Source organism: Manihot esculenta, chromosome 14 (assembly GCF_001659605.2).
Source record: "Manihot esculenta cultivar AM560-2 chromosome 14, M.esculenta_v8, whole genome shotgun sequence".
Taxonomy (NCBI): Eukaryota; Viridiplantae; Streptophyta; class Magnoliopsida; order Malpighiales; family Euphorbiaceae; genus Manihot; species Manihot esculenta.
The window spans coordinates 25,305,597-25,311,627 of record NC_035174.2 but is presented as its reverse complement, the minus strand read 5'-3'; positions in this window follow the sequence as shown (position 1 = coordinate 25,311,627).

Here is a 6,031-nt window from a genome sequence, read left to right as displayed (position 1 = left end):
GCAAAGAGATATGCCACGAGGCTTCATCCCAGGTATTTCTCCTTGATTCTCCACGCGGAGAAGGAGAGTTTCCACTCCATTGTGGATGCTGCAAGAAAGATGGAGGCCAGTGCCGTAAGTCAGGGAGTAGTCAAGCAAGTAAAGGCACAGTCTTCTGGTGCTAAACCAGGTTCCTCCTCACAGAGTACCGCAAGTGCGAGCAAAAAGAGATGGGAGAAATTCAGAGGAAAGAGAGGCAAGTTCTGGAACAGGATGAAGATGGGTCTGGGAATGAGTAGCGGCTCCAGCCCTGGCACAGATCTTCCAGTTTGTAATAGGTGTGGGAGACCGCACAGAGGAGCTTGTTTGTTGGGATCTACAGCCTGCTATAGGTGTGGGCAGGAGGGACATTATGCACGGGAATGTCCTCAGGCGACTTTGGTTACACCATCCCAGCAGATGACCTCAGGTAGTGTCGTACAGTCAGCAGCTTCAGCCCGTCCACCAAGCAGTGGCAGAGGTAGAGGAAGAGGGGCAGCCTCTTCATCAGGGATGGGTTCCCGAGGTGCAGGTCCGTCAGCTCCAGCACGGATTTTCACCATGACGCAACAGGAGGCAGACACTTCGAACACAGTGGTGTCAGGTACTCTCATCATTGGGTGTTCAGAGGTGTATGCTTTAATGGACCCCGGTGCTTCTCACTCTTTCATTTCTTCTAGAGCCGCAGAGAGATTGGGGTTGATCGTATCCGAGTTAGAGTGTCCTCTCTGGGTCAGTGGACCTAGATGTGACCCATCATTGGCAGAGTCAGTCTGTCAGTTCAGTCTAGTGTTTTTAGAGGATAGATGCCTTCCAGCTGACCTTGTGGTTCTAGAGTTGACAGATTTTGATGTCATTCTAGGGATGGATTGGTTATCTACCTATAGTGCTACTTTGCACTGCAGGGACAAGGTAGTGAGTCTCAGAGACCAGGATGGGTCAGAGTGTGTCTTCAGAGGAGACAGGAGAGGGACACCTAGGGGTTTGATATCAGCCCTCCAGGCTCGTAGGATGTTGAGGAAGGGGTGTCAGGGGTTCCTAGCTTCTGTGAGAGAGCTAGACAGTCGGGTTAGGGAACCATCCTCAGTACCAGTTGTTAGAGAATTCCTAGATGTGTTTCCTGAAGAGCTTCCAGGACTACCCCCTGATAGGGACATAGAGTTCGAGATAGAGTTGATGCCCGGTGCCAGACCGATCTCTATCCCTCCCTATAGGATGGCGCCAACAGAGTTGCGAGAGTTGAAAGAACAGTTACAGGATTTGGTAGCAAAAGGTTTCATCCGCCCGAGTACCTCCCCTTGGGGTGCTCCAGTATTATTTGTCAGAAAGAAGGATGGACCACTTAGACTTTGTGTCGACTATAGACAGTTGAACAAAGTCACGATCAAAAACAAGTATCCTTTACCCAGGATCGATGATCTATTCGACCAACTGACAGGAGCAGGTTGTTTTTCTAAGATAGATCTGCGATCCGGATACCACCAGTTGAAGATTAGGGAAGGAGACGTATCCAAAACTGCTTTTCGAACCAGATATGGGCATTATGAGTTCCTAGTGATGCCGTTCGGGTTGACTAATGCCCCTGCAGCATTCATGGATCTCATGAACAGGGTGTTCAGGGAGTACTTGGATCGTTTTGTGATCGTCTTTATAGATGATATCTTGGTGTACTCCAGGAATGCAGAGGAGCATGCCCAGCATCTGAGGATAGTTTTGCAAACTTTGAGAGAGCATGGCTTGTATGCTAAGTTCTCCAAGTGCGAGTTCTGGCTAAGGAGCATTGCCTTTTTGGGACATGTCGTATCAGAGGAAGGAATAACAGTAGATCCCAAGAAGGTAGAGGCAGTAGCCAATTGGCCTACACCCACGACAGTGACAGAGATCAAGAGTTTTTTGGGTTTGGCGGGCTACTATCGGAGGTTCGTTCAGGACTTTTCGAAGATAGTTGCTCCGATGACCAGACTGACGAGGAAGAATCAGAAGTTCGTATGGGCAGAGGATTGTGATGAGAGTTTTGAAGAGTTGAAGAGACGATTGACTTCAGCACCGGTGTTAGCTCTGCCGATCAGTGATGATGATTTCACAGTGTTCTGTGATGCATCCCGAGTGGGATTAGGTTATGTGTTAATGCAGAATGACAGAGTGATAGCTTATGCTTCTAGACAGCTTAAGAGGCACGAGCTGAACTACCCGACACACGATCTTGAGATGGCAGCTGTTATCTTTGCACTTAAGATGTGGAGGCATTACCTCTATGGGGTAAAGTGTGAGATCTATACGGATCATAAGAGCCTGCAGCACATCTTGAGTCAGAGAGAGTTAAACTTGAGGCAGAGGCGGTGGGTAGAATTGCTCAGTGATTACGATTGTAAGATTCAGTATCATCCGGGTAAGGCTAATGTTGTAGCTGATGCCTTAAGCCGGAAGTCACTTGGCAGTTTATCCCACATTGCAGTAGAGAGAAGACCGGTGGTGAAGGACTTTTACAGACTTATGGATGAAGGGCTACAGTTGCAGTTATCTGGTACAGATGCTTTGATTGCACAGATGAGAGTTACACCAGTGTTTCTAGAGCAAGTGGTTCTGAAACAGCACGAAGACCCTGAGTTAGTCAAGATTGCCAGGACTGTTCAGTCTGGCAATAGTGCAGAGTTCAGATTTGATAATGAGGGGATTCTTCGTCACGGTAAGAGATTATGTGTACCAGATGATAGCAGTTTGAAAGAAGACATTATGAGGGAAGCTCATAGTGCGAGGTATAGCGTTCACCCTGGAGCCACCAAGATGTATCAAGACCTGAGAAGGGTATATTGGTGGCCAGCGATGAAGAGAGAAGTGGCACAGTATGTGTCAACCTGTGAAACATGTCAAAGGGTGAAGCTAGAACACCAGAAGCCGGCTGGACTGCTTAACCCACTGCCGATTCCAGAGTGGAAATGGGAGAACATCGCTATGGATTTTGTAGTGGGGTTACCGGCGACGTCCAACAGGCTAGACTCCATATGGGTGATTGTGGACAGACTGACGAAATCTGCTCACTTCATTCCAGTCAGGAGCAACTATTCTGTGGACAAGTTAGCGCAGGTCTATGTAGAAGAGATAGTCAAGCTGCATGGAGTTCCAGTGTCGATAGTATCAGATAGAGGACTGCAGTTCACCTCCAAGTTTTGGCGGAGTCTGCAAGCTGCTATGGGTACAAGATTGGATTTCAGCACTGCTTTCCATCCACAGACAGACGGTCAGTCAGAGAGGACCATCCAGACCATAGAAGATATGCTAAGAATGTGTGTGTTAGACTTTGGCGGTTCTTGGAGGCAGCATCTACCTCTGGTGGAGTTTGCCTACAACAACAGCCATCATGCTAGCATAGAGATGGCTCCTTATGAAGCTCTGTATGGGAGGAAGTGCAGAACACTTGTTTGCTGGGAAGAGGTAGGAGAGAAGGCTCTTGCAGGGCCAGAGTTAGTTGAGATTACCAGCAAGTTAGTGCCTATAATCAGAGAGAGGATCAGAACAGCTGTAAGCAGGCAGAAAAGCTATGCAGACATCCGTAGGAAGCAGATAGAGTTCCAGGAGGGGGATCTGGTATTGCTGAAAGTGTCTCCAATAAAAGGAGTGGTTCGCTTCGGAAAGAAGGGTAAATTGGCTCCACGGTACATAGGTCCCTTTGAGATCTTGCAAAAGATCGGGCCTGTGTCGTATAAGCTGGATTTACCTACATCGATGGAACGAGTTCACCCGGTATTTCATGTTTCTATGTTGAGAAAGTTTGTGTCAGATCCAGAGAAGGTTCTTAGTGAGCCTGAGGTGGAAATCTTAAGCGATCTCACCTATGTCGAGCAGCCAGTGCGGATCATTGACACCTAGATTCGAAAGTTGAGAAACAAGGAGATACCAATGGTGAAAGTCCTGTGGAACCACCATAACCTAGAAGAGTGCACCTGGGAGACACGGGATTCGATGCTCCAGCAATATCCATATCTGTTTTAAGGTTAGGTTTTCCCTGTTGTTATGTGTTTTTGTGTTTATGTGTGTCGTTGTTTGAGGAACATTCGGGGACGAATGTTCTTAAGGGGGGGAGAATGTAATACCCGGCTCGAGTCCGGCCTCGGAATTCCTGTCGTATGGTGGAATCTCGGGTGTCGGAATCCTTGAGAAGGGTAAGGCAGATGTTTTCAGGTGTATTTTAAGAGTTTTGAATGTTTTCAAGTGTGTAAGGAAATGAGTTTTGAAAGAAAAGCAAGAAGGGAGAAATGCACAGGTTCGGCCGCCGAAGGTCACTTTCGGCCGCCGAACATTGCATGGTTTCGGATTCACGTTCGGCTGCCGAAGGTGGTCTGGCCAGCCACCTATTTAAGGGCCAAAGGTCGGTGGAAGGAGGATATTTCTCCTCCACTTGCAGCCAGAGGTGAGTTCCAGCCTCTCCAAGTTGACTTTCATGTTTTTCATGTTTTTCACCAAATCTTGCAAGGGTTTTAAGAGTTTTGGTGTGTTTTGAAGGTTTTGAGCAAAACTAGCAAGTTTAGAAGTTTGGAGCTTTGGAAGAGGTTTTCTTCATATCTCCACGTTAGGATCACTTGATCTCTTGTTTGGAAGAGGTAAAGTCAAGATCCAAAACCTCTTTTACTGATTTTTGAAGGTTTTATGGGAGTTGTATGGACAGTATGCATGAATAGGGTTTTGGTTGAGGTTTTGCATGATTTTGTGTTTAAGCATGTTGAAGTGTTGTTTGTATGTTTCTTGGGGTGATAAGTGAGTGTTAGGCCCTTTTATGCATGTGTTATGGTATGTGCTAGTTGGGAGTAGTTGATATGCATGTTGGGTAAGTTTGGGGGAAAGGTCTGCATGAAACAGAGCAGGGTTCTGCCCATCGGGCAAAACCAGGTTCGGCCGCCGAAGGAAGGTTCGGCCACCGAACCCCTTGTGGAGGCAGTTTCGGCTGCCAAAGCTTGCCCCCGAACCTTGGGACTTTCGTCTCTGGAGGCAAGGTTCGGCCGCCGAAAGTGCCGCCGAAGGTTGAGTTTCGTCTCTGGACGAGACTTTCGGCCGCCGAAGGTGCCGCCGAACATGCATGAGTTTCGTCTCTGGAGAGGGATTTCGGCCGCCGAACCTGCCGCCGAAAGTGCCCTGTCCAGCTTTCTTTTGCATGTTTTATGTGATTGTTTGGGGATCTTGTAGAGGGTTTTTGGGGAGTTTCCTAGAGATGTTTGTTAGTTAGTTTGGTCCCTCATTTGAGTCCACCTGTGTAGGTACGGACCAGAGGAACCCCAGAGAACAGCAGTGAGCACTGTTGCCGAACCTGCAACGTTAGGACAGAGTCAGCCAGAGGTGAGTGGAACTTCTCTTTTCAGAACTAAACTGCTTTGAGCATATGTCATGCATCATAAGAGTATAGTAGGGTGTTTGCATTAGTTTCACGAAGTTGACGCATTGCATAATACGATGTGTATGAGGCTGTGGATAGACCAAGGCGACTCCAATAGCCCAAACTCTGTTATAAGACCTGGCCGGGCCAGGCAGCCATCTGTAGGTAAGACCTGACTAGATCAGGCAGCAGAGATAGTAAGACCTGGCTGGGCTAGGCAGGCAGAGTGGTAAGACCTGGCCGGGCCAGGCAGATTGAGGTTGTAAGACCTGGCTAGGCCAGGCATCCTTGGAGTGGGATTGTTGGTGGTCATGTCTGATCCCTGAGATGATGTGCTGTAATGCATTCCATGAGAGCATGTTTTCAACTGATGGTTTCTATAGTTCTGCTCATTGGGCTTGTAGAGCTCATCCCTCTCCCTATCCCCCAGGTTTGCAAGTTCAGAGTTCAGAGGGAGTCCAGCAGGGTTTGCAAGAAGCAGAGTTATGGCATAGCTAGTGTGGACATGTACATGTAAAGAGATAATGTATAGTGTGTAGTTTTGTGCTTGACTTATAAGAGTTGTAATCCCTTGTTGTAGACACATGATCAGTTTATGTATGTTTCTGTTATTCGTAATACATATGAGAAAACCAGGCTTAACCTTAT